The 24,018-nt window shown below is 45.0% G+C and overlaps 1 protein-coding gene across 5 annotated transcripts in view; it reads left to right on the top strand.

Moving 5' to 3' along the window:
- The window catches only part of LSAMP (limbic system associated membrane protein), a 993,127-nt gene that overhangs the window by 918,299 nt on the left and 50,810 nt on the right, over positions 1-24,018 (top strand). The window lies entirely within an intron of this gene.

Genomic DNA, 24,018 nt, shown 5'->3' with positions numbered 1-24,018 from the left:
TCTTTCCTCTTGTGTTTCTTCCTTCTTTCTTGCGTTTCTTTTGGGGAAGTATTGGCTGTTTGAACCCATGTATGATGCTGTTGGAAAATTGGCCATTTTTGTGTGTTGGGGAGAGGGGGGGAAAGCTTTCATTTCCTGCCTAGCAAGAGGGTCTGGCAGGCTTATTTCTTCCCATCAGTGGAATTTCACAGTTCAGTACAGGAAAACTGAAGGGTGAAAGTAACTGGGAGAAGCTGGGGCTGGAGGCAAAAGGTGTGAGCTTGTCTGTCTGTGCTGCTGCACTGTCAGTGCAGCCAGGGGTGTTGGATGCAGGAGAGAGAGGTGTCTGGGAAGCAGGAGCACAGGCAGGCAGACCAGACAGATGAGAGGCTAGAAGGTGTAAGCAGCCCATTTCAGCTGGTGGCTGAGAGGTACATAGAGTGCGCATGAATCCAAATCAATCTGCAGACTAAGCCAGGATGCTTGGGCGGAGCAGGAGTCTCAGCTCATTCGCCAGCACAGAGGGAATTTCTATGCTGTTGGGATCCCATGCTGGACAGAGCAGAGCTTCTGGGCTAGGGGACCACATACCAAACAGCATCTCCAGGGAAAGCCATTAACACAGTAGGTGTCATTCCCAACCCGTGTGAATTGCTCTGGCTGCCTTCAAACCAGACAAGCTGATGCCAGCTGTGAAAGTGACCGTGAGAGGAAGGTTATCTCCAAATCAGAAGGGACTTCATTGACCTCCTTAGACTTTCTCTGAAACAGTGATGCTCTGAACAGATGATCTTCCTTTCCCTTGCAGCAGATTATCCCCCTTGTTAGAAAGAAAAAAAAAAAAAAAAGGAAAATAGAAAAAAAATGCCTTTGTTTTAACTTCTATTTTGAGAGAAGGGGAAAAAATGCAGCTGTTCCCGGAATTGCTTGTCATAGCTCGAGACACTGAGCAGCTCATGCGTTTTCTCTTACATGATTGTTTTCCTCCTGAATGAAGCAAACCTTGATGTTCTGCTTAGGGGCAGGGGACTAAGGGAACAGCTTTAGTATGGTCTTATTCTTTGTTCTCACTGGTCCTAGCAAGTGACCTTAGTCCCTGCTTGCCTCACTTTCCATTAGTCTGCCTTCCTGGATGTCAAGAGAAGAAATCTAGTAAGCACTTTCCCACTCCTGCTGTCTGGTATTGCTGTGAAGTTAATAGAGGCTCTCTTGCAGCCACTCTGCATTGGCTGCAGTGCTGCATTTGCAGTTCAGCTGAGTCCAAGCTCCTCATTCATCTCTTTTCCTCTTATCTAAGTTTAACAGATGCCAAAGCTGGTCTCTCCCCTTTCTACTTGCTCCCAGTCCTGTGTTAACTTCCAGTCCTTTCTCTGGAATGAGCAGGGGGAAGAATCTTAGGAAAGTTCAGGTTCCCAAGTTATTTTGGCTTTAAGACTGACAGCCCAGCAAATGTACTGCAGTGGGAAGGTGAAGATACAGATACAGACTGCTGGGATCATCTGTCCGTCAGCAACAATGTAGTGCTTTATTCACTTACTGCATCTTCTCATGTCATAAAGCACAACCTGAATGAAGGACTAGAGAAAATGGATTTCATACTCCATAAAGAGCCCATTTCTTACACTTCTGGGTAAGACAATGAACTTCTTCAAATAGGTTCTGCTGTGCTGGAAATTAGAGATCGGAATGTCTGGTATTAACAGTGAGTGAAACATTGTCCTGACCTAGGTCCTGCCCTTAACACTATACACTGAAGCACCTAGGGACAACACCAGAGCCTTTGAAGGCTCTTCTTCACTTAATAGTAATGACAGGATATTTTAAATGTCATGAACCACAGGGGAATGCATTCATGTTTTCCAAAGAAGTGTGGGATGATCTATCTAGGGAGCATAAAACCACTAGCTATCTTGGGTTCAAAACCATGTCAGGATTTCATTCTAGTCATGATCCCTTAGCACGAGAGGATGGGAAAAAAAGAAAAAAAGAGAGAGAAAAAAAAAGAAAAACATGACTAAGGAGAAAATGTAAGTCAGAAGCTGCATACACAGCGCTGGTCATGTGTGTGAGTGCTCAGGAAGGGATGGGGTGTTGTTTCAGGGCAGCAGGACTCGGTGGGTGTACATGATGAGTGAACCTTAACTTTGAAGCTGGCAGGAACGGGTCACAGGAAGTTGTAGTGGAAGAAGCAAAATAACATCAACTGCTGCAGTTCCCCAGAGCTTCCTGATTCCCTGCCCCTCTCTGCCCCTGGGCAATGTCCCCTGCTTGTGGATTTTGGCCACCTGTCCTTGACACTGACACACACTGGAGCATCCCAAAAAGATTGGTGTTAGCCCCTGTGACCAGCTCCAGGCTGAGAACCTTTGCCCTGTCCGTTTCCACTCCACCTTCCAGTGAGCAGGTTATGAAGCTGTCTGACACCACATTTATTCCCTGTAAGCACTTCATGCACTCAGGGTGTTTTGTGGGCCTGGTTAAATGTTTGCAGTGAAAAAGGGGGACGGAGAAGTGTGCCATATTTAAGTTAGATTCATCCAGGGCTTTCAGAGAACACCAAGCATGTCCTACACACTTAGGTTTTCAGCTCATGTGGTCTTTTTACAGCTATTTTGAGCCTGATGTGTCCATTATCCACAGCTTTTTTGGCTGCCTGAATTAGGTTCTTGTCTCAGTAGGCATGAGCCTTTATGTCACCATCTCTGGCTAAAATTTTTGTCAGCTAAAATAAATACTGCATTATTTGAAATAGGCATCCTGGTAAGAGCAGGACATGGCCCTGCTCAGAAAAGAGCTCAGAGCTTAAAGAAGGCTGCTTCTCCTTGCAGCCCTTGTTCTCAGGGTGTATCTCAGAATGTAGCACAACCCTAGTGCACTTTGCTGTTGTTCAGTGTACTTGCAAACCCTTGGATTCCACACAGCTTTCCTGTCCCCAGCTTTGGGCGTGTAACAGAGAACAGGAACTAGGCCCAGCTCACAAAAACATCACAAAAGCCTGTGAGCCCACAGGTGGCTCCTGCTCCCTGTAAACCCACTGGGCTGCGTGCTGACCTGTCTGAGGTGGTGTAAGCATGGAGTTAACACCATCCGTGATAGCAGTGTACACCTGGCATTAGGCAGGCGTAGCAGAGATCAGAGCCCGTCGGTGCTTTGTGTGTGGGGTTGTACTGACCTGGGCTTAGGTGCATACACAGCAAGGGGAAATTCCAAGTCCAGTTGCAGTCTCCTTTCCAGGTTCTGCTGTGTCGTTTTGTGCATGTACCAGCTTCACAGACTCATTTCATATTGCAAATCCTTGCTCTCATTTGAGGATTATCTCAAAGTGACAGCAGCTTGCATTCATCAGATTTAACCATTTCAGTCTTTCCTGTAAACTATGTCCTCCCAGAACTGGCTGTATGTACTTGCAGGCTCCTCTGGAAAAAAAGCAGAGATGCTGGTAGCTGACTGTGTAGACAGTGGGAGTGAGGGACACTCCCTAGAGCTCAGTTGCCAGAAAGATCACACTCCAGCTCACTTTCACAGACCAGGATCTTAGTCCAAACCCACAATCAGCAGCAGCCCAGTGCTGTAAACAGGGAGAGTTGATGCACAGGCACATAATGTGCATATTCCTGGCACTGTCAGGAAACTGGTAAGCTGCACCAGGCCAAATGCTGGAGAGCACAATGTCATAAATTGTCTGAGATAGGTCACCTCAGTTCTTCTGTCAGGGCCCAAATCTCTACAAGCCAAACAGAAGAACCAGCCTGTGTAGCTTGGGCTGCAATGAACCTGGCCCCACTGGGGCTCAGAGAGAAGCTGGGTCAATTATCTGATCACACCACTGTTTTACCTGTCAATTCTTAACCTCTTCAAGTTGCCTTGAGAACACCTGCTGATTTTCTGTGTTTTGGACAAAGCTGTTGATTCTGCTTTAGATCTTTAACAGAAATGTCAGTCTTGAGCCTTATCTTCATTTTCTATCAGATTTCTGTTCCTGAAGAAATTAAGAAAAAAAAAATGGCCTATAAAGAGCTGAGCTCCATTTACCTGAGAGCAGAGCAGGAGCCAGATTGCTGGGAATGGTGAAGACCATGTATGTGAATGAATTTCCATGTAGCTAGAGCTGAACTGGGAGTAGTTTCGAGTGTGTGGTGGATTGTGCAAGGATAGTGTAAGAGTGCGCTAGAACAGGACCAGGGGGAGGGAAATGCACCTCTGATTCTGCACAAAAGGGTTTGAAAGAGGATTTGCATATGTAGCATGCGTATAACTGAGAGTGGAGCAGTAATTAGGAGTAAGTGAAGGTGAAGCTGAAAGAGGAATTTCGTGTTCAGTGAAAGATCTTTCCATGTAAGCTATTGTTCGGAAAGGTTATTAGCAGACAGCAGTACAAACTGTCCTGAGCCACATGCTCTGCCTTTGTCTGACTACAGGATTTTTACAAGCCTTTTTTTCTTTGAGAGCTGACAGCATAATAGTCCTGGACAATGCCAAATCATCATCTGCACACTCACTAGGGGAGCTGGGCTTTTATATGAGAGTGAAGAAGATAAAAACAGCACACTCAAAGCAAGACAGAAAAGACTGAATAAGGGAATAAGAGAAGAAGAGAGAGATTTAAATGCTGTTTGCTGGGCTGGCTGATTTTTTCTTCTCTTTAATTTTTTTTCTCTCCCCTGCTCATTATATTCTGGATGTCTTGTTCCAAAACTGTTTCAGTCATTTTGTGCTCCTGTGTTTGCAGAGCATGAAGGCTCTGGCTTGGAGGTAAAAGCCATATAGATGCTTTAAAATATGGCAGGTGGAAGAGGGAGGAGCGAAGCCCTATATAAGTGAAGTGTAGGACAGATGTTGTCTCCTTCCCCAAGCAGCATTCTGCTTCTGACAGGCAGCTCTACAGACTGCACTAATGCTTCTCCAGAAGTATTACATATGTGAGACCCCTTAGGTCAGGTCCTTAAGCTGGACAGGCAGCCGGTTTCAGTCCAGAAAAAGGGACTTGGTTATGCTTACTGCCTGCTGGCCAGGACTGGATTCATGTTGCAAGACTCAGATAGAAAGCCAAACTTTTCTAACACTGAGTCACATTAAGAAAGATCCGCATTCATCAGATTCCCATAGGCAGGCTTGGGTGGGGAGTGTATCTTTTAAGCCTGTGCTCTTCCCCTCTGTTCCCTTATCTCCCTTTCCTGAGGCTTCCTGCGCGTCCCTCACTGTGCGGTTCCTTTTGTAATATGGCAAGAGCTGAGTGACAATCAATCTCCTGCCCCTTTCTGGCCACTTCCCTTACAGAGACTGCAGAAGCTGTTACAGCCATTAAGACTGAAAAAACGGCCATGAAGCATTTTTGCTGCCAGTCTGTGTTTGGTAGGAGAAGGATTTTGTTCAATCAGAAGGTCCTTAAGTTGCCCCAGATATACGATGCGTGCTGGCAGGGATGGCATCTGGCTTTGTCAGCTCTGTTGAGGGGAACAAGTTCCATGTAGTAACCCTGTCATGCAGGAGTAAGGGAACATATTGCAATTTGTGTTGGTAAACCCTTTATGCTGTTGTGTGTTACTATTAAAGATATGATTGTGTCTGGCAGTATGAAATGTTTTGGAAATGGTTTAGGACATTTTAACTCACTGTACCAGTCTCATTGTCTGCATGCCTCCACCAGCAAATCCACGTGCCTTACTAACCTGAAGTCCAGCTTTACAGGGCAGAAGAAATCCTCAAAAGTAACATCATTCTCCTGCATATAAAACCATCACACAGGGGGTTTTTTTCTACATATTTTATGTTAGATTCTTCCAAGACTAGTACAAACTGAGGAGCAGGAAATCTTTTTTCCCAGTGAGTAAGACTTCTGTTGCTACCATGGAGTGAAATACTGCAGTGTAACAATTTAACATGCAGAGAACTGGAAATTCTGCCATGAGCAAGGGGGTTTTGGTGGGAAGGCAAAGAGATATTTCTCTAGAAAGCTGCTTTGCCTCTCCCTACTGGTTTGTGCATGGTTGTGAGCATGGGGCCAGGGTTTCATGGATGGAGACATTCTGGGTGTCTTTATATATAGCTCTGCTCTTTGCCAGTATCCTTTGCCAGGCTACCAGGTTAGCTACTGTGTTGTCAGAAGACCTGGAGATCATTGTTAGGAACCTCACCTGAGGTCTGGAGCCCCCCTCTGGAGACCCTTCTGTCTTCTTGTGTACTTCCTTGGGAATAGTATGCTTTGCAAAGAGCCTCAGTTTGCTCTATTACTTGATTGCATGTAAAGAGCTATTAAAAATGAGTAACAATAAACATGTAATTAACATTACATTTATTATCATCTAAGTCCTGTATTGACTGTTGGTGTTTGGCACAGACACTGGCATGCAATTTAAAAATGAATAAATAGACTAAATGAAAATTTAGCTTTTGGAGATTTTTTTTTTTTAAGATTTCATCAGTACAGCAAATTAGTTGTGCCATACAAACTCTTTCTTGGGACTTGGACTGAAATCCAGTAGAAGCCAATCAGTCTGAACTAGTTTTCTAAAAAGAGCTCAGGTACTGGCGCTCAGCACTTTCAGAAACTCTCCTTTTCCTTTCAGGCTCCAAAGGAAGGAATAATTTTTCTTGCCCAGTGTGTGCTGCCCTCTTTGACCTTCTGGCCTGAGCACAGCACACACTGTGTGTGGGCTACTCTTGGGAAGGTGCCCTTCAAAACCTCCTTCGTGCTTCTGTCCCCAAACCAGGTTGTGGGATTGAGAAACAGAGGCAATTGAAACAGTACCACAGCTCAGAGCAAAGTCTGCTGGTCATCACTGCTCTGCTGCAATGCACCGAAGAGCAAGGTGCAGTCAGCCTGGGCTCCACCTGGCCATCACTGTGATTGCCCTGAGTATTCTGAGCAGGGTAATTCTTGCCTGTGTTGTGACTCGTGCCTTTGTGGCCTAGGAGCATGGCAATGAGATGAAGAGGGTGTGTGAGAGCAGGACTGCCAGTGTACACCTGGGTCTTCAGCCAAGTGGCTCCTACTTGCAGAAAAGTTGTGTACTGCACACACAGCAGGCATCCCCATGGAAGCCATGCCAGCTGAGAGGCTATACCATCAGGAAAGAGTAGGCCAGTGCACTCTATGGTCCTGCATAAAAAATGAATTGTATAATCTTTTATTTATCAAAATTTTTTTTTTTGGTAAGGTTTTTGCTTTTCCAGTATTGCTATCTAGTTCTTTGCTAGTCTACCCTGAGCATGTCAACTTTAAAAATTTTTCTGACCATTCTTTTAACTGTGTAGTAGAAAAATCAAAACTGAGGGGATTCCGACAACCTCTCTGCAGCCTTTCTGCTTTCTGGCCTGCAACCAAAGCAGTCCTTCTCCAGAGCAAGCAGGAAGACTATTAAGTAAGGGACCAGGGGGCTGAGCCAATTCTGTTCAGTCATTCATTTATTTCTTTCATTTCCTTTAGTGCTGCTGGTGTTCACCTCTAGAGCAGTTTTCTGAACAAGATGCAGGGGATACATAACCATGAGGGTGCATGGCACTGCACAGTTACTAGCAAGTATGGCCTTGCAGTACCAACCAGGAGTGTCAGGAATCTTAGCAAAAAAAAAAAAAAAAAAAAAAAATCTGTGGTCAATAAAATAGAATTAAAACCACCAATATTTACTGTTCACAGACTGGAATGGAAGGAAACTGTTGCTAGAGAGCCGAAAGAAAAAAAAGGACACCTCCCTACCTAACAGCTCCCACTGAAAACTTGGCTGTAGATTCAGGGTTTGCATTGTGCTCTCTCCACTGGTAAGTTGGGATGCTGCTGGACTCGTCAGGAGAAAAAGGAGCTGAGATGAAGGCAGCTCTGCTGATAACAGTGGCCTGTTCTAGCCTCCCAAGTCAGCACTATCCACAGAGAAGGAGGGAGGCAGGCCCTGGGCTGCCCATGGTTTGTACTAGAAAGGAAGAGATAAGTCAGAGATGAAAGGGAATGCACTGGTCAGTTGTAGTAGCTCAAAATAAATTGCTGCATTCGTCTCAGCAAATTACTTTATTCTGCAACCACAGCCTCCTCCTTCCCACACACACAGATGCCTTCCTCTCTTATCCCTCCATCCCTCCTTAAACCCCTTCCATGTTTGCCTGATGCTCCATTCTGTTGCTTCAGCTGCCCATATTGAAAGACATACAGCTGTGATTTGTGACTCAGTCCTTGAAATGCCAGAGATAAGATCCACTCCCTAGAGTGACCTGAGCCATGTCCAGAAAGGGGACATGCCAGTAGCTCTACCTTCAGCACCTCTTGTTCTCTCTCTCATGATGGCAATTCTGGCAAGGTTTCCAAGAGGATGACAATATGCTGTGCCATAGGCAAAGACAGCCTTGCCACCCTCTTTTGTGCCTTCTTTGCAAACAAGAAACTTTTATCTTATATGTGTCTCTAGTTTCTGTCTCCTTGTTCTCCACCATACAAATCTCTCCTTTCCTCCCTACACCTCTCATTTATCCATCTCTCAGCTCTGACAGTGCAACTGCTCCTCTCCAATGCCATGACATGCACAGTGGGACCAAATGCAATTTGGGCCCAAATAACCCAGTGTCCTGGGGCATAGGTTTGACGGGGGACTGAGAAAATGATTGCCTTGAAGATGTAGTTCACATTGTCCCAGGAGTGTGTACACACACCTGTCTGGGTGCAGGGGGTCACTTTGGGGCTCCCCATCAGAAACACAAGAGAGCTCAGAAGCTGTGTCTCTTTCACCTCCTGGTAACCATGGCTGTGGAGCAGCAAGGTTGCTGACAGAGGGATCCAAGGGTATGGGGAAGGCCAAGTGTGAAAAGGTCAGTGAGTGAAAAATCAGCAAGGGATGGATTCAGACTTCCTTTACCTTCCTTGGGGTTGTTCCTGATTCCTGTTTTGATTTTTGCCTTTGAAACCCCAGGACTGGGCAGACATCAAACAGCATGTCCTGGGCTGTTGCAATAGTTGTCCTCTAAAACTCTCCATCACAGGAGATGCTGGAGTTGTATTTCAAGTCAGCCCAAGCTGATGAGATACTCGTTCTAATGCAGGTTGAGTTCAAGAGGAGGCAGCACACAGACAGCAGCGTTGAGAAGACCAGCAGAGCTGTGCTGTCCAAGCATTGCCCATCAGAAAACACAGTAGGAAGCAACTTATTGTTGCTGCCTGAGAATAGGGCACACAACTCCTCTTTGCCATATGCCAGTGCAAGGCACTATCAGGGAGCCATCTGTGGGTCTGCACCCAATTAGTGCTGCCTCAGCCTCTCCCAGAAAGACAGTCTTGGAGTGATGACTACAGAGAAAATAATTATAACGGGAAAACAAACAAACTGAAAAATCTGCTCAGAGCTCCTGTAGCACTGCAGTCTGTTCTGGAAGACTATCATGTCAGAGGAGAGCAGCATTTGACCGATGGAAGCTGATTTGAGTTACAGAAAGAACATGTAATGTCATGTTGGATAATATCATCCTTTTCTCTGCGTCTGGGTAAATCTCTGAGCTTTTGATTTCCCTTGGTTTATCCTGCTGTGACAGTTCCCATGCAGAGGCATGGGATAAGCTTCCTCACCTCGACGCGGCTTGAGGGATGATTTTTTTTCCTTTATCAGTGCACACTCCAGAAAGACAGTGGGTACTGGGCTAAATATGCCCTCTTAAGATTTTACTTAAGGAAAAAAAGCTACATAAAAGCTCGAAAAAAGCTTAGATAGATAGTAGGCAGTGCAGAGCTGTGTTTCTTGGCCTTATCTCCTGGGTGATGCTGGCTGCAGTGCACTAGCACGCTGCAGCAGCTGTGAAAGAAGCAACAGTAACACCACCATTAAAAAAAAACCCCAGAAATTATTAGAAATTGCATTTGCGACTGTATTGTCTGTGCCAGCTGAGATGACCATGGTCTGCAAGGAACCACACAAGCAATGAGAGTTCATGGTAAGGGAAGCAATGGAAATTCATTGGAAAGGCCTGTCTGGGTGGAGGAGAAGCAGCACAGCTAGGCATGGTGGAGAGTCACTCTGGATCAGACCCTGAGCAGAACAAACTGAGAGAATCACAGCTTTCTACCTGGTGGGAGTAGGTGTTGTCAAGCCACACTAGCAAATGTTGTTCTCTTTGCTTCACACCAGGAAGGAGATGTAGGCAGGCAAAGGAGCAGAGTGTGTCTGTCACCATGGGAAAGGGAACCAGGAGGTCCATGCTGAGAGTGAGCCCTGGGAAAGAGCTGTGAATCAGCAGTGTATACGCACTGGAGGACACTCTGGAGGACCTTTAGTGCTGGTGCTCTCCACTGCTTTTCCACACTGCCCTAGAGCTGTCACGGCCCACAGCTCAGGGCTGTTAGACAGACAGGAGATGTGCTTGGGCTGTGCCAGACTTGGCATGTTGATAAGGAGTTGTTCTTGAGATAAGAGGTTGTGGTGGCAGCAGCTCAAACCTCTGCCAGCAGCTAAGAGGGTGCAGGTGTGCCTTGTGCCATCACCCTGACCACCACGGGGGCTGTTTCAACCCTGCAGGCCTTGCCCCTGCTCTGTCTAAGCTGCACTCACTGCCTGAGGCACTGGGACATGGGAGCCATTGTACAGGCTTGACACTGGGATAAGGGGCTCCCTGGGCACTTCTCCCTCTTCACTGCCTGCACAGGGAGACAAGGAGACAAGACACCTGGCTCAGGCCAAGCATGTTATTTTCCAAAGGCAGTGCCAAGTGAGACAGCTATCAGGCTCTTCATGATCACCTAGATCAGGGTTTGTATAACATGTTTGGGAAGCTTCCAGAAGCTCATCCTGAGCAAAGGACATGGCCCTTTCTCTCTGTTTGCAGTCCTCCTCCAACATACAGCACTTGTGCCTGCATTCTTTTCAGTGCTGAGGCAATACCTCAGCAAAGATACTCAGTTTAGTCTTCCCTTCTCTGCCTGCCTGATCTTTCAGCTCTTCCCTTCCCTGGGCCAGGGCCTGCAGCTGCAGGACAGAGCAGGTCCTTAATGTGTAGGCCAGGTAGGAATACCCACATGGAACTTTGGGAGCAGCTCTGAGGGTGGAGGCATATAAACTTCATCCTTCTTCTCTGATGCCCCTGGCAGAAGGAGAGCTGTTGCATTACACCAGCATTTAAGAAATGATAATAATTAAAAGCTTTCTGATGAACATGTTTAATTTCCTATTCTAAAAAGCTGCTAAGGCAGCGCCTTTCAGACATTAGCATATTTGCAAGGTTAATGTAGTGTACTTAATAAGATAAATAATGCTTGTCATGATATTTCAGGCCAATTGTAAGGGGAGGGAATAAAAAATACTTCACTTAACATCTTAAGTTTTTGCCTGGTCAACTTCAAGTTAACTGCTGAGCTACCACTGAGCATTAAGGTGTGTTGTTCACTTTTCTCCATGGCAGGTGCTCACCAACACCAGCAGAGGGTTAAATGAGACTGTCATGGCACAGATGGCATGGGCGAGCTTGAAGTGGACTCTTGGTGTCTACTGTGATAGACATCACTCTGGGAATGTGCTTAGAACAGCAGCAGAGCCATAAAAGTCTAAAAGAAAAGGATATGGGATCTGGGACAACATTCGTGACTGTGCAGGGCACAGCAGTGGTAACTACCTGCAGGAGAGGGTCTGAGCCTACAAGCAGGAGGCAGCAGTAATTAACAGTGACTGATACAGCGGGACCACAAGGCTGGAAGAGGCAGTAGTGGTCCTCTTATTTTTATGTCCTACTTCAACTCATAGTTTAATACGTATTTCCATATGAACATCCAGAATCAGGGAAGCATTTGAAAAATCCTCATGTAAGACACCATGTGTGGGCCATGGGAGACAATCATAAACCTGCTTGCAAGCTGCCAGCCCTGGGCAAGTGTCAGGTAATGATTAGCAGAGAGCCCCTGTGTTCCTAACAGCTCCCCTCCTCTTCTGCAGAATGATTGCTTTCTTAGGCTTTTTCATAATGTACAGTAAAAGCTGCTACATCCTTAGATAAATGAGGCCACAGTGGGCAAGGAAGAAAGAGAAGAGAACTTTCCAGGCAAACAATCCAGGGCACCTGGCTTGCTACTCCCCCATGCCCTTCCTTTCTATCCCCTCCTCCCCCTGACCAGTAAAACAGACCAAACAGCTCATTATTTTCTCATAATGATGAGGAGAGGGAGAGAGAAACAAGCAAAAAAGCCCCAAAACCCTGCTGGTATTTTCTATAAAGGAAATTAATAAATAGATATGCCACACAGATACATGTCACAATGAAAGGCTGGGAGGATGGGTAGATATTTAGCTGGCTTAAAATGCCAGGCCAATATGATGAAGGAAAGGATGGACAGCAGAGATAGCTGAAAGATAAGGGGGGACGTTGGGGTGCACGAAACAAAATGGGGAAAATAGAAAGCACCATGGGGAAACAAAGACACTGGAAAAAATGAAGGGAGGAGAGAGATTTGAGTGAGGAATGAGCAGGATGTGAAAGCAGATTCAGCAAAAAGACAGATGAATTTGGCAGAGGGTGGAAGGAATAATATGTTGTTGTAGGTGTTCAAGGGGGGTGGTAGCCAAGGGGTGGAAGACCGGCTACAGTGGGTAGATTGATTTTGATGTTAGCTGTATTGCAGGTCAAACACAGTCCTCACACCACATCGGCTCCACATCTGTTTCTTCTTCCTCCTGCCTGTCAGCCCCCCACTGTGCCCTAGATATTATCAGCTGGAGCACCTCTCGGGCTTGGCACTGACTTTCAGCCCCAGGGTGGGGGGGGCCGGAGCGCATAGGTGAGGCACACACCAGCCCATGTGCCCCACAGCACCAATAAGCCCAGGGGCTCAGTGCAGCCTTACAGAGCTGTCAGAAGCCTGAGCATGTTGCCACTGGAATCCCCCTCTCCTGCCTCATCTCCCAGGCAGACTGGTGGCTGGAAGCCCATCCCACAAAAGGAAAGGGGCTTTGAGTGTCTGGGGCAAACCTGACAGACTGTAGGGCTGGTGGGATGCAAGGCAAGCCATCCCACCTCACAGGACACCTGTAAACTGGAGGTGATGTCAACCTGTCCCACTGAGTAACATGGGGAAAGGGCTTCTACAGCAGCTCTGCAGGTTTGGCCTCTCCAGTCAGCTTGTTCCTGTGGTTTTGGCCTGTGAGGATGGCCTGTGTCAGGCCAGAGGGAGCCATTTTTTCAGCCCCGTCTCTACAAATGGTGTTGCTTAGCTGATCCCATTGTACTGTGGGAATTTCCCTTCACCCTGGGCTGCTGGATCCAGATGCCAGGCTCGAGGAACGCAACATCGTGCAGCTCATGGCCCCAGACAGCTGCCCTGTATCCCGTCAGGATATATATCCTGTATCATGAGATGCACTCATCATCCTCAGCACAGGACAGACAGCCCTTAATACCAGAGCCTGCTCCCTCTGCAGTGCTGCAGCACATTATTGTCTGAGAGCAGCACCAAACCAGTGCCCTGCCTCCATCCCAGCTGCTGGTTTCTTTCTGTCTCTGGGGTGCTACAAACAGCACCACTTACAACTGCAAAAGCAGCTTTGCTTCCCTGCCCAAGCTCTGAGCAGCTCTGCGAGGCCTCGGCAAACGTGCCCCACCCGCTCAGGAGAGATTAGTGCATCCCAGTACCTGGGCAAGTGGAGGGTTGGGCTGGGCTGCTCTGGGAGATGGTGGTGGCTGTGTGGTGTCTCAGAAGCTGCTTGGCTGAGTGCTGCTCACAGCTTTCCTAGGGGAGAGCATCCCTCTCATCACTCTGCTGATCCCAGTTGCGTGGTAACTGTGACTGCACTAAGGGATGAACACCTCAGTCACAGCCTCCCTGCTCCTTCCCTCCCCTCCTCTCTGCTGACACCCATTGGTTTGCAATCATCTGCTCACTCTTCTTCAGTTTTCTCCACTTGCCTTCCCTACGCATTTGCCCCATCCTGTTTCTGTCCTCTGTGAATAATGCTTGGCAGCGTAGTGTGTTGCCATAGAGGAATTAAAGCTGCTCTAGGCAGTTAGCCACTCATCTAGGAGAGGATCCTGAAAAGCAAAGAAGGAGAAAAGAAAAAAAAATAAAGAAAAGAAAATCAAGGTTTTCTCCATTTTCTGTCTCCTTAGTGCTTGCTAGGGCTCTTGGCAGAGCTGGGGGCAGAGTGCCCATGGAACAGGGCGAAGCCCCAGGTGCTTTAACACAGCTTGAAGAACAAAGACGTAAATAGAAAGAGGAGAAGAACTGCCAAACCAGTACGAAGCTGAAGATTGAGATAAGGAGGGCTGATGCAGTTGGAGACTAGCTGTATTGTGTGTGATGTACCAGCTATCCAAGCCATTCTGCCCAGTGCCATGGGCTTTGCTGTTCTCAGGAGCTCTGGATCTTGCCCTGTGGACTTCACAAACCAAGGAAACCTAGAAGAAATGCAAAAGAAAATAAAAATGTTCTGAGTGGAAAAGAAAAGAAAGGAGGTCATGTTCCTCACCTTCCCATGTAGAGCCAAGTCCTCTATCACAGGCAAAAGCACACAGGCATGTGTATGTAAATACATGCACACAGAGCTCTTTTGCAGTACTCAGAAAAGATTCAGGAGCATCAGAACGCTCCACACTGAACCTCCCCAGATTTTGGGTCCTGTCCCTAATCCTAGTTCTCGTCTGCCCTTCCAGAGCATGTCAGGAATGCTCCATCAGCTGCACTGCATCAGTGGGGCTGTAGCAGAGATTAATAGGGACATCTGGGCAGGGTTTTGTCCATTCTGTGCATTGTGTATCAACAGAACATTCTTCAGTCAGTTTATGAAGGTGATCAGATAGCAAAACTTCAGGAGGGAAATCACCCCCCAGAAAGCATTTGCACAGTAGGTGTGGGGATTTAAAATCATGAATGATGGTGAAAATGTGAGGTGGTGTTTTTTATATATATATATATATATAATGATTGCTCTTCACTAGGAAATGAAACTCAGCAGGGGAGAAAATACTGTGTAGATTTCAAAAGTCTTCATATGTCCAAGCACTAAAGAGCATTTCTTCTCCTTCTCCGGTTCAACCCTGACACCAGAGATGCTTCAGACTTGAGCAGTCTGTTTGAACTACCTGCTGTTCAAAAATCTTGAGGAGACGGCTGAAGCTCTTTGCTGCTGAAGCCTTTCTTCCAAAGCTTCCAGGAGCTAGATAAGAGGAGCATCCAGGCTGCTTCCTGCTCCTAGGAGAGCAGGCAAACTGCTGACTACCTCTGCACCCTGTTGTGCATGCTGGGGCGGATTAAGGCTGCTGAAAGAGGGGTCTGCTGGCCTGTGGTTGTCTTGCAGTGCAGTGAGTCAGTGATAAACCGGCATTGCGTGGGAGGTGGGAGTTCAGTCTCTCCTCAGGAGATCCTAAAGGATTTCTGCTTTATTGGAAATTCTAATAGTAGCCAGTCTGATTTTTATCCATTAATCCCTGTTTTACTGTGTGAGCACACACTTCTGAAGCAGCATTGTATCCCCTGTATTTGAGTCCCATCTCCTTACCGTGCAGGTGTAAACGACTGCCTATTTCTCTCAGCTTCACAGACCCAGTGGAACAAAAAGTGAATGAGATTTTCTTTCACCTGTGCATCAGCAGCAAAAAAACAAAAAACAAAACATTTCCAGTGGCAGGATTGTTTCTGCTGGAAATGGTGGATAAGGCAGGTGGAGTCTTCTCTGATGAAACTCCTGTGTTTCTGGCATTTGAGAAGAGCATCCTTTGCCTTGAAAAATTAGAGAATCAGCAGGAACTTCTTCTACTGTCTCATTTTTACAACCAGTGTTATACCTATAATCAGGATTTTTAACGGCAAAGGAATGAAGTTCCTGAGACAGAGGATGATGGGAATTTCTGCTCTAATACATTTTTGGACATGGTGATCAAAGAATAATCAGAAGAAAGTCAGGATCTTGGAAAGAAATCTGATTTTAGTTCACATAGGAAGAGGTAGTGAGGTTTCTTTTTGCACTTGGATCAGTGAAGTATTGGCAGTTGCCATGAACTCTCCAGCCTGGGTGTAAGTAATTAAAACGATCTTAAAAGGACCTCTGAGGATGGACAAGAGTGTTTGGCTTGCTCAGTCAGAAGAAGAGAAGACTCCAGGGAGACCTTACAGCCCTTTCCAGTATCTAAAGCAAGCTAAGAAGAGACTTGGAGAAATTTTACAAGGGCGTTTAGGACAAGGGGAAATGTCCTAAATTTAAACTGAAAGAAGGTATATTTAGATCAAGTAGAAGGAAGAAATTCGTTATTGTATGAATGTTTGAGGCACTGGAACAGGTTGCCAAGAGAAGTTGTGGATGTCTCGTCTCTGGAAATATTCAAGGCCAACCCAGATGGGGCTTAAAGCAATTTGGTCAAGTGGAAGGTGTCACTCTCCATGGCAGAGGGTTGGAATTAGGTGATCTTTAAACCCTTTTCCATTTCTAACCATTCTATGGCTCTAGGGAGTTAGTCATCCAGAGCCAGTGACTTTCTGTGCATACAGAGCATCTAATAATATTGTTAAAACCCATGAAAAATACCAGCATTATTTCCTATGCAGGTGGTTGCTACAAAGAAGCAGTTAGGAAGATGATCAGTACCCTTCCTTCTCTTCCACGTTTTAAGCTGCAGGGAGAAATGGCAATATTTTGGTTGGAGATAAGTATAAACCAAACCCTAAGGTGTTGACAACCCAAAATGCTTGCATTTTGAACTAGCATCTCGATTTGTATCTTGGATATGGTCCCTGGCTTTGCTCCTCTAAACAGTAAATCTTTTTCACAGTTTAAACTGTGAATATAATTTAGCATTAATGTACCGTGGATGTCTTTCATATGGCCAAAAGGGACAAGTTATGTATTAGGGTTGGAGCAGAGAGACATATCACCGTGTTGGCAGGATCTCTGCTGCTGGAACACTAAGTCCAGGAATCTAAAATGTGTGAGACTTGGAGTATATTTAAGTTTGAAAAAATAAAGTATGTTCGTACATCTAGCAGTAGCTACCCCATGCCGGTGGATAGATCATGTGAAGAGTTTCAGATGTAGGACGGGTGCTGCCTTAGGGTGGTAGAGGAGGCAGAAGAGCATCTGCAGCGAGGAGCCAGTTCCTGTGGCTTCAAGGTCTCCCCCATTAGGGGTCCAGCAATGAAGAGATCCTGGTTCTGTTTTAAGGTTCCTTCTTGGGAAGGTTGTTTTTCTTTTCTCATTGGCTGAAGAAAGAGGAAGAAAAAGGCTTTCACTCTGTAAAATTGTTTACGGATAGAAAACTGAGCAGGAGATCTCAGCATGATATAGCCTTGTTAAGCAATGGTCTGTTTTTCCTCCTGTTTTCTTAATGGAGAAAGAAGGAAAGAATTAGCAGTCCCTAGATCTGAACAGTAGAATTATGGCTGTGATTCACTACAAGCAAAACCAGCTAACCATTTCTCTGTTACTTTTAATTCTGCATTTGAATCGTGGTGTATGTGAAACACAAGACAGGGTCTGAGTTCCTAGGAATAAATTAATTTCCAAATGCGCATGGAGCAGAATTGCCAGGAATTGGAGAAAAAGTGCACACAGACAATCTGATCTTTACAGGACGGAAGAGTCCCTCCATTGTTTTGCAGCTGATCTTATGTGTTGGTGGTGTGAGGGAGGGATGCTCAAGGTCAGAAGAAGCCAAATCACTGAGTTTTGCTCAAGTTTGACCTGTCATTTGTTAACATAGTCTGGTTTTGATCAAGTTTTGATCTGTTTTTGATCAAGGCTAACTGTGCCTCTTCTTTCTATTTTTTCTTTCTTTACTTTTTTATTTTTTATTTTGAGAGGGGTGTCACCATTATTATTGCTACTATTGGTACTATTATTACTAGTTTGCAGTGGTTTTTTTGGTTATCAGCGTTCAGCTCTCTTGAGAGCAATGAAAAGAAATCAAACTGCTTTTGTGAGTTGTGGCAGAAGAGTGCAAATAGATTGATTAAAAACGCTGTTTCTTTTTTTAATTTAAACAGAGCAGAGGCTTGTGGGTAATGTGCATAATGTATGCTCAGTGGTATCAAGCCACTATGGGGAGAGGGGAGGAAAATGAGGGAGAAAGAAAAAAAAAAAAAAAAAAAAAGGAAGTCGAGCCAGTGTTGTTCTGCCTTTAAACACAAGATTGATTTTACATTTTCCCTGTGTGTCACTTTCATTACTAGCAAATTAATCCTTCTCTCTGAGGCTCGAAACTTATTTCTTGGGTTTCTCATAAGAAAATAGCTTTTGGTGTGCTACCTATTCTTAAAAATGGAGCTTGGAGCTTGGCTAAAAGAGCAAGTTGCACCCATTTAACCAAAGGTGTAATTTTAAAATTGACCCTGTTATAGAGGTGCACATGACTGGCTTATTATGATTTTTACTTTACTTTGAATCTGCCTGTTCTGGAAGAAACACAACACTCTGGAAATGACAGGAGAATGCTGACTAGAGGACAGGTAACATCACTTTAACTAAATCGATAAAAAGTTATCCCTTCACAGCTATTTCACCTTGTTCAGATAAAGAAGGCAATTACGGAGACCTGTGGCCTGAAGGATCAAGTCCTCAGCAAACCCTCTTGGGAGGAGGCTGTGAGATGTTTCTGACACTGATGCCATTCTGCAGGGCAGCATCACTTCAAACTGTGAGGGTCTGCAGGCTGATGTACTCCTGGGGACTCAGGGAGCTTCCTGGCCTACATTTTAGGACAGCAATTCCAGACAATTACATGATTAAATAATTGGACTGCCAAAACATGCAACTCTACTGCAAGTTAAAAAAACCATTTGGACACTGTTGGGTTTCTAGAAAAATCATAATGCTGCTTTGTAGGGCTGCTTCTTCTTCAGTCCTCAGGTCATGGCACCATGTGTAGAAATTTGCTTTGTTTATGTTTAAATTATCTGGTATACATAGAGCTTAAATCATCTGTGCTTCATTACAGCAGGTTTTCTTTCAGGTTTTGGTGGTTTTTTGCAAGTAGTACATTTTTGAGATCCAGGAGATTACATGTAGGTTCCTTTACAGTCCTTGGTCAGTCAAGTCACTGGCTGTTTACTGAAACCTGCTGCTACTTTGTCTCTTTGGAGGCCACGGATGAAGTAAGAGGGCTGCTCTGATTCAATTCTGGCTCAGGAAACTGTAGGGTGACCCAAAGCCATTTCTTTATCTCAGTTAACACTGACAGTTTCATTTCTGTTTAAGGTGCGTCAGTGTGCCACAGTCTGCCTCACCCTTTGAGGGCCACTGGCCAGGTATGGCCCAGGTCTGTCTAGATCCACGGTGCCATGACGGGGCAGTAGTGTGAGATGCCCATGGCTGCCTGGTGTCTGGGTTGGTGCAGCAGCAATTTTTCACCATCAGTTGCTGCCCCAGAATGTAAGTGTAAGAACAGAGTCTTTGGGGCTGACCTGAGCAGGGCCCTGCAGTTCTTGTCGGCAGCAGTGACTGGTAATTAGCTAGGAAAGGGTGGGAAGAAGGGCTCCATCTTTCCTGCTGAATATCAAACAGCATACAAAAATAGCCAATTGAAGCCACAGTGAAGACTTGCTCCAATCAGTGAAAACCCAGCATGTTTTATCTGACCAAATGTCAGGTGTCTGTTTGGACTGACAAACAAAAGGGATGCCAGGTGCAAGAAGGAGAGTGAGTAACTGGTTGTACATCAAAAGGAGTTTTATTTTTTCTTTTTCTTCTGAAAACTCTAGTGGCAGCATTTCAAGTTGCTTAGACCATCTTTCAGGGAAAATTACTTCCCACTTTTCCTGTGCTGTGGAGCGGCCAACTCTAATGGAGGATCTGGTATGTGATTAGGTTTCTTAAGTGGCAGGCAGGGGAGTGCATCTACTTACAGAATTATTGTTAAAGTGAGGAGCTTTTGGGAGTTCTCTGCAGGAACTCTGGATTGTTGGAAGCATTCCATCGGATTTCTCAGAAATGCTCACATTCTGAAAAACTGCAGTCTTTACTGCTGCGTTTTGGATTTGCCAGAGCCTTGAGCAAGCCATTGCCTTTCTTTGAGCATGCTTGTTTAAATACAACCGCGCAGAGCAAAGGGATAGACATGGCCAGGCCATATTTATCTCCATTTTAGCTGACCTAAAGTGAAGGGTGTCTGTGAGCATCTGCAGGTCTTGTTATTGCTCAGTGGACAAGAGCTTGTCAGAAATGTTGGTTGGGCTGGTTATCTGTTGTGTGAACTGTGTGCTTTATAATTGCTCTTTTTACTTCTGCATTAGCAGAGGACAGTCTTATTTTTCATGCTTCAAACAAGTGCAATTGAGAGTGAGTAGATCATCACAATGATACCTAGGTCCAGCTCTGTGCCCTTCAGAACAATTGGCAAAAAATCCCAAAAATTATTTTTGGTGAAGGAAGCATCTCCATTTGGATCAGTGGCATGGTTTTAGATACACTGCACTAACCAAGGGGCTCCTGTAAGAATGGAAAATTTTATAGGGCTTGATTGATGCAGGAATGTCCCAGAAGCCAGCATAAGAGAGTGCAATGCCCATGTAGTGGTACATATGCAGTGGTACGTGTGCATGGGTGTAGGAGTGACCTGTCTTTTACCTGATTAGGGAGAGCAGGGACTGCTGCAGAGCAGGAGGGAGGACACTGACAGAGCTGGAGAACTCTGGGGTTTGCCCTCAGTAGTCAAGTTTGTACCTCATATGGTATAAAGCTTGATTTTCCAACTACCACAGGCATCAACTTCGTAGACTAGGCAGAAAAAATATAAATGCAAACATCACAGAGGTTGGAGAGAGGAGGGAAAGGAGTGTTATGCTGGTTTGTTTATCAAGAAACAGAACTTTCCTGGGACACAATACGAAACTACAAGTCTATTATCCTACTGCTTTTCCAGCTCCAGCACCAGCTCTTTTCTTTTCCAGGTGAGGCATTATTGTGTTAATACTTGCAAGAGGAGGGAAGAAATGAGTCCAAATGCCCCTGTTTGAAATGTCCTATCAGCGCATAAAATATGTCTGCGGATTTGAGAATTACGCTGACTTCACAACAGTAAATTTCAGATAAATAATTTATCTCCTGCAAACACATTTCTGTGCTCTTACACATCCATTTGTTTCTGGAAAGCAGCGGGGGTGTTGGGGAGGCAGAAGCGATTGGTGCTCACTGGGGAACTTTCCATGGAGCTGCCTGTAGCTTGGGTGTTGTTGGCCGCTGGAGGAAGGGTTTTGTTCTCACACCCACCAGCTCCCACATCATAAATAAAGCCATTTTGGAAACAGGAGGCACCTTGAGCTAAAACTGGCATTTCTCACAATATTGGCAGATCAAGCCAGCAACTGTTGATTTTAAATGTTTAATGAGCAATATGTTGCTGATTCTGATCATAATGTTGTGTTTGCCTAACCTTTCTCAATGTGCTCCCTTCTGCTGTATTGCTGGCACAATTCCAGGAGAGGAGGAAAGGGAAAAAAACACAAACCCCACCATGAAGGGTGAAACAGGGCAGAGAGAAGAAGAAAATTGAATGACTTAAGGAAAAGGGGAATAAAAGGCAGGGATAGAACTTTACTAACAGGAAGAAACAGCGGCAAGATGTTGATGCCATGTCAGAGTATTAAATTGGGGATTGCAGAGAAAAACAGCTTTTCCCTGCAGAGGTATTCATACTGAGAGAACTGGAAAAGAAAGGCTGGTTGCTAAAAGGAGATGGACAGGAAGAGCTGTGTGGAGATGAACCCCTAACCAGGAAGTCTCCTGAGACAGTTCAGTGTGTTGTTCAAAAGCAGGTGAATTGAAAGAGAAGCAGTATTGCACAAATCAGTAAGATGCTCAGTCACTTTCCTGGCAGGCTCATAGAATGCTCGCTGTAAAGACTGTCTCCAGTATGCTGTATTTTTTCCAATTTGTTTTTGTTCAACTTCAAAGCCCTTAGTGGTTCAGCATAAGCCTGTTTGACACTGGGTTTTGGGTTGGGCTAGAGAGGCTTAGAAACATGAGTGGGTATCTCTGGATATGAAGGAGGCTTCACTGGCCAGCAGAGGCAAGAGCATGCAATGGAAACAGGGAAAGGCTGCTTTTATAGTACTAGATAGCTGCTGCTGTAGCTGTTGCTCCTATCCTGGATTAGACACTCCTTTCACTGGTGTGGGTACTGACCACTGCTGTAGAAGGCTGAGCTCTCATTTAATACGTACCGTGACTCATGAGCTAGTGAAACTGCAAGACTCCAAATACTGGATACTGAAGCCTTTTGTTTTCTGAAAAAAAAAAAAAAAGAGGTTTTGGGCAGCAGGGTCAAATCTTCCTACCTGAGTGCCTTGGACACTCCTCAGCAGGTGCTATCCAGAGAACTAAAAATATGGAAGATTTTTTGCAACATGTTGATTGGGCTCTTGAATGAGACCAGGCATTTTCTCATCTTTTCATCATTACCTGTTTGGCTGATGTTTAAATCAATGAGTGCATGCCAAACACTCACTGCCCTATTAGAAAGACATTTCTTGTTTTACATGATGGCTTATTTATTGCTTCAATTGTATGTATGGCACAGTATATATTGTCCAAAAGGGAGATACAGTTACCAGGTCAAACTTGGTAAGGGAGGATTTTTCATTTTTTAATGAGAAGAATATCAATTTTGCGGTGCTTGTTATGCTTTCATTCCAGGATGCTGCATACAAATTATGTTTTATGGACCTGACCACACACAAATAGATGTATGGAAAAGTGAGTGTTGAGACACTGTGGGAAAGAAATGGAAAGAAATGGGACACAGAGGACTTGTCTAAGAGCAGCCTTGCCAGAAGAAAGGGCAGTTGTCCATGTAGGCCACTGTCTGTCCTCCAGCAATGAGAGAATTTTAAGGAACCTTTATTTGTATAACTGATTGATTCATTGTTTTTCCTTCATGGATAATGTATCACCTTCCTAAGTTACTTACTTAATTGTTAACAAGTGAGACTGAAGCATGGATATATGCTCCACACTAAATTTTCAATTTTTGAGAGCCGGTATGCATGGGATTGCTGGATTGACCTTCTCTCTCTCTCTCTCTGTTTGAGTCCCTCATTTATACCACCATGGTATCTTCTGGTGTTTTCTTGCTTTCTTGTTTATGTGCTAAGCATCAAAGCTACTATATGCAAAAAAATTTTTATTAGCCTTGAGCATCCCACTAGGGTCTGCAAGTACAAACAGGCACAGGCCTTTCCAGTTCAAATCAAACACATCTTCAGTGGGTCATCTTCAAGGAAATCTCCAGCAGCCCAGATTCTCTAGGTGAACTTCTTTGTTGCCAACACCTCCAAGTGATTTCCCTTTAGCTGTAGCATATTTCTTCAGCTGTAGTGTATTTTTTTACCTTCTCTGCTCCCCGCCCCCCGGTTCAGTTCTTTACAGCTTTGAATTAAAATGATGGAGTCTTTTCCAGCCATGTGGTGCAATATGGCATCATCCCCCTTAAATCAATTGCTGTGTAACAGAGAGCTATAAAAGGCAAAACAAAGCTGCAAGTATGAGAACTCTTCTCCTAGATGTTTCACCCATACACTTTTCCTGCATGAATGTTCTTTGTCATTGCAGAAGCTCAGCTGAGTTACAGTCAGGTTTCAGTCTTGTGGACATATATACAGGTGGAAGGAAAAAATGGTTCAAAGATAAAAAGAAGAATAATAGGGGAAGAGGAGGAGGGAGACAGAGCAAAAGAAAAATCTGAAAAGACTAAAGAGGTATGTGAACTGAAGAGGGGGAAAAAAGGGTGAGAAGATTGAAGCGGGGCTGTGATGGGAAAAAAAGCAGGAGAGGTGATTCAGACCTCTGGGATGGCAAGGTCTGAGGCTGAGAGCTCTTCTTGGCACAGCAGAGTCCTGCAGAATGCAATATAATCTCTATCAGGGCCCTTCAGTTTAGAGGCATATAAATGGAGTGGGGTTTATTGCAAATTCTGGTTAATAACTTTCTCGAAGGGGAAAACTTCTGTATTCTCTTTGAAATACAATTTCTTGTCTCATAAATTGAAACAGCTGTGACTGCTCCCTCTGCACACAATTTTTTTTCATCTTCTGCCTTTTTTGCTGGGTCTATGCGTAAGATTTTGCTTAATGATTTTTCTCTGCAGAAGGGACCCAGAGTGTGGTGC

Source organism: Chamaea fasciata, unplaced genomic scaffold (assembly GCF_029207755.1).
Source record: "Chamaea fasciata isolate MVZ Bird 193981 ecotype frontalis unplaced genomic scaffold, bChaFas1.0.hap1 SCAF_2, whole genome shotgun sequence".
NCBI lineage: Eukaryota > Metazoa > Chordata > Aves > Passeriformes > Sylviidae > Chamaea > Chamaea fasciata.
This window is presented reverse-complemented; position numbering and strand designations above follow the sequence as displayed.